The 12,186-nt window shown below is 37.1% G+C and overlaps 1 protein-coding gene across 7 annotated transcripts in view; it reads left to right on the forward strand.

The window, feature by feature from the left end:
- The window catches only part of LOC103411541 (retinoblastoma-related protein-like), a 29,593-nt gene that overhangs the window by 11,379 nt on the left and 6,028 nt on the right, over positions 1–12,186 (forward strand). For 2 of the 7 annotated variants that reach the window (XR_011580600.1, XR_011580601.1), the window contains exons 1-4: positions 9,710–10,555; positions 10,641–10,734; positions 11,006–11,125; positions 11,627–11,696. The exons of 2 other annotated variants lie outside the window; for them this stretch is intronic. The gene's annotated coding sequence lies outside the window, so the exon portion shown is untranslated. Of the gene's footprint in view, positions 1–9,709; positions 10,556–10,592; positions 10,735–11,005; positions 11,126–11,230; positions 11,288–11,626; positions 11,697–12,186 lie in introns of those variants that run through there. 3 more of the 7 variants (XR_011580604.1, XR_011580602.1, XR_003773473.2) reach the window with 2 other exon arrangements.

The following is a 12,186-nucleotide window of genomic DNA, read 5'->3' on the forward strand; positions in this document are numbered from 1 at the left end:
CACCTGTACATACAAGATCATTGCCATTTGCCACTAACAAAATGTTTGTAGACATGTTAAGATTCCAACCCATATGTTTTTCCCTATTATGAACCTAATGCACTATGCTGCATAAAAGAATACAAGAGTTTCCATGAAATTCACAGATGCACATTCAATATACTAAAAATAGTTACCTCGTCAGTTTTAAATGCGTTTGTGTAATCAACGACGCTCGTTGTTGCAACCTCAATGTCCCCTATAGAGGTATTGCCTTGTATGCTATCCTATTTAAATACACCAAAAATTATTATCAAATCCTCATTTATTTATTAAGAATCATACACCTCAATTATTTGTTAAGAACCATACAACTCAATATCAATAGGCAGAGTGACTTTCTTTTTGGTAAAGGAAAAAAATAGGAGAGCTAGATAATAACCCAAATTCTCATGCATAAAAACAAAGAATACGAAATCAATTAGACAGTTTGGCCTGTTGCTTACATCCACCCTCAGTTTCTTGGGAATTTATATATCCTCCAAATTCAAATGTGGATTATGGTAACTCCGAAAACCTTACACACCACTATTAGACAGAAATTTCACCCAAAATCTTAGGGACTCAAGACCAGAAATACACAGCACAATCTAGAAGCTTCTCTGCTGTGATTGTCACTGGGGAGATTCAAAGGTTTACAAATAAATGCAATGGTATATATCATATTAGTGAAGTGACCAACACTCTCACTGTTCTAAATCTTTCTCTCTGTGAACTGAACTCAACCAAGAGGAGAAGGTAAATAGATTTGGTCTCTAGGAATTCTCTCTCAAATCTAGGAGGAATGAAGAGGAGTAAACAGATGAATAACAAGAAACGTTGTTTATAACATATTTTATCAAAGGCACAATCTACTATGAAAAGATGCGTAACTTCAACCCCATAAAGTGTCGTCAACTCCACAGAGCAAAGAGTAGACCGGGGGGTTAAAGAACTAAAATGGTTTTGGATTCTGCCAGGAACAATGAACAAGGGACTACACGTCACTCAACGAACTGGATATAGAAGTTTAAACATCGCAACGAACTCAAGATTAAATTATTATCGATGTCATCGAAATCACTAAAATAATGAAAAATATGAAGTCTTACCTCATGTGAAGGTTCCGAAACATTGATTTCATGTTCCATTCGTCAAAAACAATTTTTTCTCAATCAACATGTTTGTAGTTTCATTGGTTAGAGTTTTGTTCAACAATGGAGGGTGGGAGGGTTTTGATAGTTGAGAAGATAAATAAGGGTTAGGGTTTAGTGATTTGGGGTGTATTTAGAGATTTTTATTTTATTTTTTTTAAACCTAATAAGGTCAAAATTGTCATTGCATAATGGGGTAAATAAATCATTTAATATTAAATTTTAATGTGTGGTGCATTCAACATTTTATGGGGTGCTAATAAAAAAAGCCTATTAAAATACAAGCAATTAATTTATACATCAACAAGTTTATACTATAAAAAAAAGGATAAAGTATGGTTACACAGTCTTTTTTTTGGTGGAAAAGTGTTGGAATTTAGGATTATTTTATTGTTTGAATTTGGGTTTAGCCCATTAGTATTAGGGTTTCGTTTTCTTACTTATTAGGGTTATATTAGTTCTCTATATATATGATGTTTTGTAGCTCGTAGAATTATCAAGTTATTCGCAATGTAGTCTCTTGAGTTATGTAGCTGTCATGGCAATCTTTTGTTCACTTAATAAAATTATATTAGTTTATAGTTAGTTTGTTAGTTTGTTAATCGTGCACTTTGATATTCAACTTAGTATCAGAGCAGGTTTGATCCTCCGGGTTAAATCTGTTCTTGGTAGCTAGTTTGTTTGTCTTGTCATCTTCTTGGTTGTGATTTGTTTTTTTCGTTGTGGCCTAGGCTAGGGTTTCGCAGTTGCCACAAAAAAAAAAAAAAAAAAACTGAAGCTTTATTGCACGAACGGCCTGCAACCTGATCAACCCCGATCGACCCACTTAGCGACCTGTAAAGCAGCCACAACCCAAGTCCGCTGATCCGCCGCCGCTCTGATCCGTAGACCATTGCCATCACCATCGCATAATCAAAACTACCCTTGCCGTCGTCACAACCGCCTCACATCTCCGCCTGAACCATGATCCAGACCCGTGAAATCATCTACCCACCACTGATTGCGCTGCCTTCGCACCGTACCCACATCATCTCCGCCGCTTTGATCTGCACTTCACTGCCCTGCTATCCCATCGCGTCAAGAATCCCAGAATTGAGATCCCATACCTGCACTCGGATTTGTTTTCTCTAGAGAACATTGCCCAGATAGAAGAAAGGAATAAGGAAATAGAAGCTGAAAAATAGAAAAAGAAAACAAGAAAAGAGGAAAAAAGGAAAGAAAAAAAAAGGTATGGAGCTCACAATCTGTTGGGCTATTATGATTTGCTTGGAGGCCATCGGTTGGGCCTTGTTGATTGAAGCCTGGATTGTTCATTTGCTCGTTTGATTGCTCGCCGGTTTGCCTTGTCGTGTCTGCCTAAAGGAGCTTGCCTTGTCGTGTCCGCCTAAAGGAGCTTATCTTGTCTTGTCCGCCTAACGAAGCTTGCATCCACGTTTACTTGTTGGCAAACTCATGACGTGTACCGCCGTGAGTTTGATGGGGGTGTTAGAATTTAAGATTATTTTATTGTTTGAATTTGGGCTTAACCCGTTAGTATTAGGGTTTCGTTTTCTTGCTTATTAGGGTTAAGTTAGTTCTCTATATATATATGATGCTTTGTAGCTCGTAGAATTGTCAAGTTATTTGCAATGTAGTCTATTGAGTTATGTAGCCGTCATGACAATCTTTTGTTTACTTAATAAAATTATATTAGTTTATAGTTAGTTTGTTAGTTTGTTAATCATGCATTCTGATATTCAACTAAAAGAATCTAGTTTTATACCAGTTAGAGAGGACTTTTTTCAGTGATTTAATAGCCTCTTGTTTAAATCACTGCATTCTAATATTGTAAATGTAAGTATTGAGATTTTATGTTATAGCTAAACAATCAAACTAAAAACCAAGTTAACACCCATAGAATTATCCCCTGCATTCTCAAGAGGACCTAATTCACTTCTTAATTCTACCTAACATGTATAACACTTAACACTTCATCTGTAGCTTAAAATAATAAAACAATAATGAAAATGGTAGAAATCAGACATTAATTTTGAAATCCTGAACAAATACAAATTAGAAGACAGGACATTAAAGTAACTGGTAGATTGAAGACTGACTAGGTTGAGAGTGGAGCTTGCTCTGCACTTCACAAAAAGTCATAGAAAGTACCGACTCTTAGGTACCGTTTGGTACGTGGGACGGGACGGGACGGAACGGGACGAGCCGTTCCGTCCCACGTTTGGTGTGCCTAAAAATTGTGGAACGGGTTGTCCCATGGGACGAAATTTGGCTGATTTTTCGTTCCACCTCTTCCTCCTGGAACGACCCTTTCCACATCCGTGGAACACAAATTTATAACATTTTATGACAAAATTTCTCCTTATCTTTTTCAATATTTACATCATCTATTCTGTCCTGTTCCATCCCATCCCGTCCTGTTCCGTCCCGTCCCGTCCCATCTGCGTTCCAAACGGTAGCTAAGAACAATCGGGTTAGTCTATGAACAATGAGTAGGTAAGGAAAACATATTTTCCAATCGAATAGATATTTATGAAAGAAAATAAGAGAATCAGGATGCCTATTCTAATATCCTAAGCAGGAATTTGGGAATTTTCCCACAACCTACACTAAAAGTGGGATAGCTAAGGAAAACAATAAGCAACAATTATTTTGTTAACAAAGAAAGAGATATGTTATCCACACACCTCATTTTACTTCTCACACACCCCTTGATAATTTTTGTCTATTGATCTTCTTTAATTCATCCGATCCGACGGTCGAAAATTAAAAACATGCGTGTGAAGTAAAATGAGATGTGTGGATATCACACCCCAAAAAAAAAGTCTAATTGTGTGAACATGCGCAATTCAATGGATTGCCGCTGCCTGGCCCGCCGAAAGCTTCATTGGATCGGCCGTTCCGAGAAGCTACCCGGAAGTACAAGTTTTTCTGAATTTTCCTTTGTTTTTTTTTGTCGCAAGGTTTTTCTGTTTTTCATTTACTTTTTATAATATGCACATATTTGTCCATTTGAATTTCTAGTTAATTAATCTGATTAATTGTTACTTGAAGATTTTGCAAGTATTTTGGTAAAAGACATGATCAACTCGGTTCACTTGCTGCTCTGCTGCTTGCTTTATTTGAAATCACTCATCAGAACATCTACTGTACTCTTCTAGATATTCTTTTCCTTTTTGATTATGTGTTATGTGTTGTGTTTCTCGTGTTTACGTGTGACGCATTTTCATGCCTCAACCCACACGCTAGACGCTGACGACTGATATTTATTCGTCAACTCCACACTTGACCAAGACATCCTTTCACAGTCCACGCACTCTAGGTGTTCGATCGAAAGCGCCCGTGCTATTTCAACACCGGCGTGATGGTGACCGACTTGGTAGATGGACCGCTTACGAGAAAGATCGAGAATTCGATGGAGATTCCCAAGGAGAAGCGGATATACGAGCTGGGTTCTCTTCCGCCGTTCTGGTGTTCGGCGGCAACGTGGAAGCGATTCACCACTGATGGAACCAGCAGAAGATTCGGGAATGCCTTGCCCTGTCGATCTTCTTTGGGCCCCTTACGACCTCTACAAACACCATCAAAGTCACCTTCAAGATCTGCATCTTCTTCAACATCACCACCATCAACAAACACATCAGCAATTTTTTATGTTCTAGCACAATACACAGAGGATTATTGTTTGATTATTTACCTTTTTATAGAAATCATTGTTGCATAGGAGGAAATATGTTTTTTTATCAGATGTAAATAGTGAGAGAGATTTGAATAGGGTGAAATAGGACCGGCGATGGGGAGAGAGGAGGGATAGAGTTTTGTTTTAATTAATTTAATTGTTAAATAAAATTTATTAATTTTGTATTTCATTGTGGATCCCGCTCCTACCACGTCATCATTTAACAGTCAAATTGACAGAAAATTTAACAAATGTCTAACATTGCAACGAATTCATAAGTTGAGGTATGATATTGCAATTTTTAAAATATGAGGTATGAGATTGTTTTTCGATCCATAATTAAGGTAGTATTTTTTTGTAATTTACACATTCTTTTTCAATTATGTGCCGTGTTTGTCGTGTTTACGTGTGACACATTTACGTGCCTCAACCCACACGCTTGACGTTGAATCTGATATTATATGCATCAACTCCACACTTGACCAAGACATTTCAATCCTTCACAGTCCACGCACGCTGGGGCTGGACTTTGTTCAGTCTGTGCAAGGGCCACGGGAAGACTAGACCGGGTCACTCAACATTGGCACCACGCAGCTCCTGATTGAGTTGAAAAATCCTTCCCGAAATTCCAAGCGTAAAGAAAGGATTAGAAACTCTGCACCTCCAAGATTCTTACTAGCTCGGATTTATTTGTGGAGGTGATAGAAGCAAAGGGGAGGAGCATGCAGAAAAAGGGTCTCGTTCTTGAACTAGTGTTTGTGGATTTTACATTGTTGTAATCTGTTTTATGACTTGTATTACAAACTACAAAATTCCTATGTTTTATGAGCTTTATGTATGTTTTCTTGAACAATATTTCTCATAATCTTAATCAAATAATTTTTCAGTTACCATTGAAAGATCATCCACGCAAAAATTCGCTTGAAGAGAAAGCCATGTAATTACTAATTGTGGCATGACAAATAGACGACGACGACGACAGAGTTGTCGATAACATATATATAACTTTGTGTTCTAATATTAACTTGGAATCTATAAAATTTGGTGTTAATTGTAATATTCAGTGATTATTTACATGATGGTACAAATGATCCTTATAAGGTGGACGTACTAATGAGAATACAACATCACAGGAATATGCTATTAACTAAATTCTATATATACTAAAACCCAGCAGCTGTTCCGAAGCACGATGAAATGACGGATTTGTCCTCTTCAAACGTTCTTTTCTTTCATTTATTTTATGGGGGTATAGTGAAAAGACAAGAATGCCCTTTCTTAGGCGTGGTTCGCTCGCGGCTTTCCTCCTCCACCTTTGCTTTTTTGCTTCAGTCTGAATCGACACGTTCCCTGACCTTTTCCTTGTTACTGCAGTTCGAATCCACACGACAACCTGCTCTTCCAAATCAATTTCCGTACGTTTCATTTGGCAACCCTATTCTTCCACATCGTTCTAGACCCAAAACCCAAATCGTTGTTGCTCATCCAAAACCCAGATAGCCGCCACCACCACGTTTTACAAATTCCTCTTGACTGAAGGTAAAGCGAAAATTGCCCTCTTCATCTCCACAAGTAAATTTGATTATCTATTAATTTCCCCCAATTTTTTTGGTTTCAAATTTACATCGATTGCTAGGGTTTTGGAAGGGTGTATGGGTTTGGGTAATATCCACAAACTAGGTTGCACGGACACTCTGAAACTCCAAAGTGTTAGAGTGTGTTTTTAATCCTCCAACATTTGACGCATTTTAGACTAGGTTGCATGAACACTCCAACATGCCCCTGATACGGGTTGGACACGACACGGCAAGGGTATTTTTGTAAATTTGAAAAATATTTTGAATCTGTTTGGAAACATTGAAACATTTGGGGCAATCTGAAAATACAAAACCTAAAGCCTAAAAACAACCGGACCTAACCTAACTTGATTCTATAATCTGCGCCTTCCTTCCACTTCTCTTCTCCCATGCACTCTTCCTCTCTTCCTCTCTACGGCCTCCACTTCAGTTGCATTCTATTTTAATTGGAGGTGAGTGGTTGATGTTTCACTCGCCCTCTTTATTTATAAATGATGTTAGGCTTTTTTTTTTTTTAATTTGTTGGTTGTTTAATTTGTTATTGGGCATAAATATATCGTTTCTTGTTTTAATTATTATACTTGTGTTGTTATAATTATTATGTATATGTTATTTTAGTTAATATGTATAATGAATGAATTTGATGAACATGATTATTTTGTTATATTATCATTCACATTATTATTTTTAATATATGCTATATTTATTATAAGTTTATTATATTTTAATCGATGTGTCATAGCTGTGTCTGTGTCATATTTTTTAAGATTTGCCATGTAGCAATATCACCGTGTCGCGTGTCGTCACATCTGTGTATGTCTGTGCAACCTAGAGTCTAGATTTCGTTACGGAATTGAAAAATTCTGTTAACTGAGGTTAATTGAATATAACAAACCATGGGTTCTATCTGAGATTTTCGTAAATTTAATTACGCGGCAAGATATAGGATCCATAATGAGAACTAAAACCAATATCCAAACTTGCACCCTACGTTAGATAAATTATTTGGATAATTTAAATAATTTGATGGGAGACTTGAGTTCATTATATATTTCACTTGCGAATGCGGTGAAGTTGATCAATACGTAAAAAGTCTTGGTCTATGAATTGATGATCATTTTTCTTATCAAATATTTTGCTTTATAAAAGTAAGTAACCAAAATGATGAATGAGAAGACTAGCTCGGTCCTCCGCGTGATTCGTGGTGGCAAAGATTCACCGAAGGTTTGGATTACATAACATCAACTATACATGATACAGTTTGCGGCTAAGCCTTAGATGAAATGAAACACACATAACCATGAAATCAGTTAGGAAGCTGCCTATTACGATTTCGTTTAATTGTAATTGATTTTAAGAATACTGTATTTTCCTTTATTCTCTCATTAACTTGGAGTAGTCCCCTGAGTCTTGTAAATTGCCTTCCTATTTCCTGTATAAGTTTGGCTCTACAGCCACATCAATGAAATATGAAATTCCAATTACTACGGACACCATGGATTCATCTGATCCGTACTTCCTACATTCTTCGGATCACCTAGGACTTCATCTTGTCTCCAAGGTTCTTGATGGAGATAACTAAGCCATGGTGTCGTGCCATGACAATTGGTCTTAGCGTCAAAAATAAGAATGGCTTCGTTGATGGAGGAGATGCAACGATATGGTCCTCACTTGGTTAGCGTATTCCTTATGCCAAGAGGTACTCGATAATATCATATACCTTAGTACTACGGCTACAGTTTGGCCTGATCTCAAAGATTGGTTTTCACAAGGGCTGCAGTCTTGGGTTTACATGGCTTAACAAATTATAAATTTGGTTTCCACGCAGAGTTCCCAAACACTACACTTTTCAACCACTCAATACAACTATAAGAGCATCTCCCTATTTTGCCTCATGAACCCCCTAGGTATTTTTGTCTACACATTTGTCTAGTCCCTTGGGGCCATGTTTTGCTGATGTAGCGCAACAAATCTAATTCGCCTAGTAAATTGCCTGGTCTTTTAGAGATGCTCTAAGAGCAAGTCCACCGGAGTGAAATTTGCCCAGCACCCAGTCCAAATATCAAGCTGAGGGTCAGGGAATCCACTCCAGCCCGTTCAGTTGCCTGGCACCCAGCCCAAGTCAGACAATAGACCAGCCCATTTTTAACAGACCCAAGAGTCGGCCTATTTGGTTGGCACGTGGACTGGACTGGACTGGACTCGCGCTTGGCAGCGAGTAGGGGACAAGGGGGGCAGGCGCTGTCAACCCACTTGTGCTGCAGCGACGTGGCATGCTCAGAGCTGTTGGATTTCCAACGGCTAGTTTTTCTAGACCGTTGGATTTCCAATGGTAACAAAAATTTAAATTTTACTTTTAAACTGGACCGTCCGATCACAGATCAACAGTCCACGTTTCCCCCCCCCCAAAAAAAAGGGCCCAACGGTCAGATTTATGACTGTTGGCCACGTGGCAGATCCTTGGCTCTTGGATTTGAATATTTTTCAAATCCAACGGTCCAGATTAATTAACTACATTAAAATTAATTAAAAATTATAAAAAAATACATAATTTTTTTTTTAAAATACATTAAAATTTTAAAAAAGTTTTTTTTTTCCTAGAAATACCTAACCCTCATCTTCCTCCTTACACCACATTTCAATATTTTCTACACTTTCCATACCATCTACATTTCAATATTTTCTACACTTTACGAGAAAAAAATGTCTTCGTGGAAGCTCATTGAAGATGTTACGTTGTGTGAATGTTGGGTTCACACTACTCATGACCCGATTACGGGTAATGAGATGGATAAGCGAGAAATGTGGAGTAAAATTACGAAAGTGTTTTGCGATGTACATGGAAAAAACGCTAGAACTAGCCATGTTTAACATAATCTCGTAACTCGGGATCTATTTCTGTGTTCTGTTTGTATTGATTGATGACAAGATGTAGCCATAAAATATTGATTTTGACATTTTATTTTTGTTTTTATAAAAAGGTTGTATGATTTGTAAAGATCCATGATTGATGGTTTGGTGTTTCTGGGTTCGTGGGTTACGTTGATTGTTGAATGCCTTATCAATTTGATTTTTAATATGTCATTGTTTATCTATTTCCATAATAATCTTTTCAAATAAATGTTACTTTTTGACTTGAGAACTGTAATTTACCTTTTTTATTTTATCTTTTCCTGTATATTTGATTCATAGGGCTCTTGTGTTGTGAATTGTGACTGAAAATTTGATCCTCATATGGATATAGGCAAAAACCACTATTTTTTCCTTATTACTTTTCTTTTAAATTCTATATATACTAAAACCCAAACGGGTGGAACACTGTTCATGAACAGTGAAAGTAACAGTGATCTGACGAAATTGCCCTTGCTTGGTCTGTTTAATTTCAATTGCGCCATATTTTACACGTGTTTGTCATCGGTGAAATGGAAGCAGGCTGAAAAATCTGGGGTGTTCCACCTGTTTCCTTGCTCTTCTTTTCCTCTTCTGGACTCTTCTTTTCCATCGACTTCTCTGTCACTAAGTCGCAACCAACTACAACACCGATTCACCCTCCATTTCTCCTGCTTAGCAAAAGAAAATCAAAGGGGTTCACCTCCTTGGGTTCCGTAAGATGCTGGAAGCATCTTTCGTTTCTCTCTTTCTTCTTCTTTTCTTCCACCTCTTCGTTCGCCGAAGCAACTAAAAATAAAAAACCTACTCGCGGCTTCTTCCTCCCGATTTCGGAGCTTCTCTCCCTTCCACACACACTCTCTCTCTCTCTCCCCCCCTCCATTGAAGCACCTCTATACACAGCCTATCGTTTCTCCCGTAATTATATATTTAATTATTTGAAAGTTAGTTCTTCTGTGTAAAATTCTTGAACTTTTGATTACCTGCAATTTTCAATTTTCTACAGTATAGGATTTTTGGATAATTTCATGATTTAGCGATCCTACTAATGATATATCAAGTAGAATCAATATGAGGAATAGATTCTTCAATTTCGTAGCTTCCAAGCCTAGACAAGAGATTTTTTGCGTTTGTTTATGTCTGATTTGCACCGATTTTGGTCGGATCTATTTCTGATTTTGTTTTCCGTTTGAGCACCGGTTGTTTTTGCATTGCTGGGAAGCTAATTTTCTACAACTGAGGTATGTTTTCTAACTGCTGTGTTTTGATTATTTTTGGATGGAATTGTAACCGTTTGGTTTTGGGTTGGCTCTGTTCCTGTGCTAGAGTTTTCCTGGCAAAGAGGATATTTTGCGGTTTGGTTCCTTGTTTGGTCAGTCTCAGTTTTACCGACGGTTCCGGCGGTCCTGTTATTTTTTGGGTAAGTTATTTCTCTTTTTTATTTTTCCTGATTTGACAACTCCTTGGTTGGTGTTAGATTAAAATGTGTGTGATTTTTTCGAAAAATTACTGGTGACATGGATTAACAAGATTCTTGAGTGAAAAACAGGCTTTTTAGTGCGGTTAAACAGAAATATAGAGATTTATTGTAAGAAAGTTATGGACGATTTAATCAAATTAATTGTACTGATAGAGATATGAATGAGCCTAATGTTTATTCTTTTCACTCAAACATCATTATACCATTACAGAAAATCAGGAATTTGAACATCAGCTTGCGACTTCGCCGTCGTTTTGAACGCCACCAACTTCGATGCAGTCCTTGGAGACACCCCTGCCTCCTTTGCCATAGTCGAATTCTTTGCTCACTGGTCAGCTTTTCTAATTTCTATGTAAACCATTGATTTTATTTGGGAAATAAATGGAAACCCTTATGTTTTTGCTTAAAGTATTGATCTTTGAGTGTTACTCAGTAGATATTAGATCGATTGCCCATTTGAAAAAGAAGTGAGATCACATGGATGATGGATCATGTGAGGTTCTCCAATTATTTGAGATCACATGGAAATATTTACGTTGTCATAACTAAAATGATCTGAAAGCTTATTGAGAATTGTTGTCATTTGCTTTTCATTGTAGCGTTACTTTCTTAAACTGATTAGAGCTAAAGATTGCTAATTCCTTAGCATTCAGTGCATATGCTTATTAATGTCTGTTTGTTATCTTAGAGGCATATGGTGGTTTAGTTGCACTCTGCACACGTGCAACTCAAGGCTGACCCCAAATTGTTCCTCCTGAAATGATGTTGTGCTTATTTGTAAATTTTCCTGCTCATCTACAATTCATCTTTTGTCTCTTGATATCTTTTACAGGTGCAAAACGCCATAGAGTATTTAAACATCATCGGGGCCTTTGATGAGAATGAGAATCTGACTGTTTTAGGTGGGGAGAGATTTATTATTCTTTTAATATTTCAATTATGCATTGTGATGCTTGCAACTCTTTGTAATGGTTGTGAGTTTAAATTTGAAAATAATTAGCCTAATGCAGTTTAAATCACTTGACAGTTTAAATGCAGGTTGTTATATAGAGCTTAGGATTTAGGTTTTCCAGTTCAATCAAAGCTAATTAGACAAAATCATGAATTAATTAAATGTGGTGTCTTCCTTTCTCCTCTGTTTCTTTTGTTGTTGGGTGAAAGTGAGCATGGGTTTATGATAACCTATTTAAAAGGAAAGCTGGAGAGAGAGAGGGTAATAAAGTAGGTGCATATAGGGACTCAAAGGTTAAGGCATACTGATGCACAGATTGGTATGGTAAAAATGAAAAGAAAGTGAACCCAATAGAATATAGAAAATGAAGTGTTCATCCAGTGGAAGAATTTTTAGACAAGATGAGAAGATGTAAACAATTGGAGGTCCATACCATTTTC

This window comes from Malus domestica, chromosome 05 (genome assembly GCF_042453785.1).
Source record: "Malus domestica chromosome 05, GDT2T_hap1".
Taxonomy (NCBI): Eukaryota; Viridiplantae; Streptophyta; class Magnoliopsida; order Rosales; family Rosaceae; genus Malus; species Malus domestica.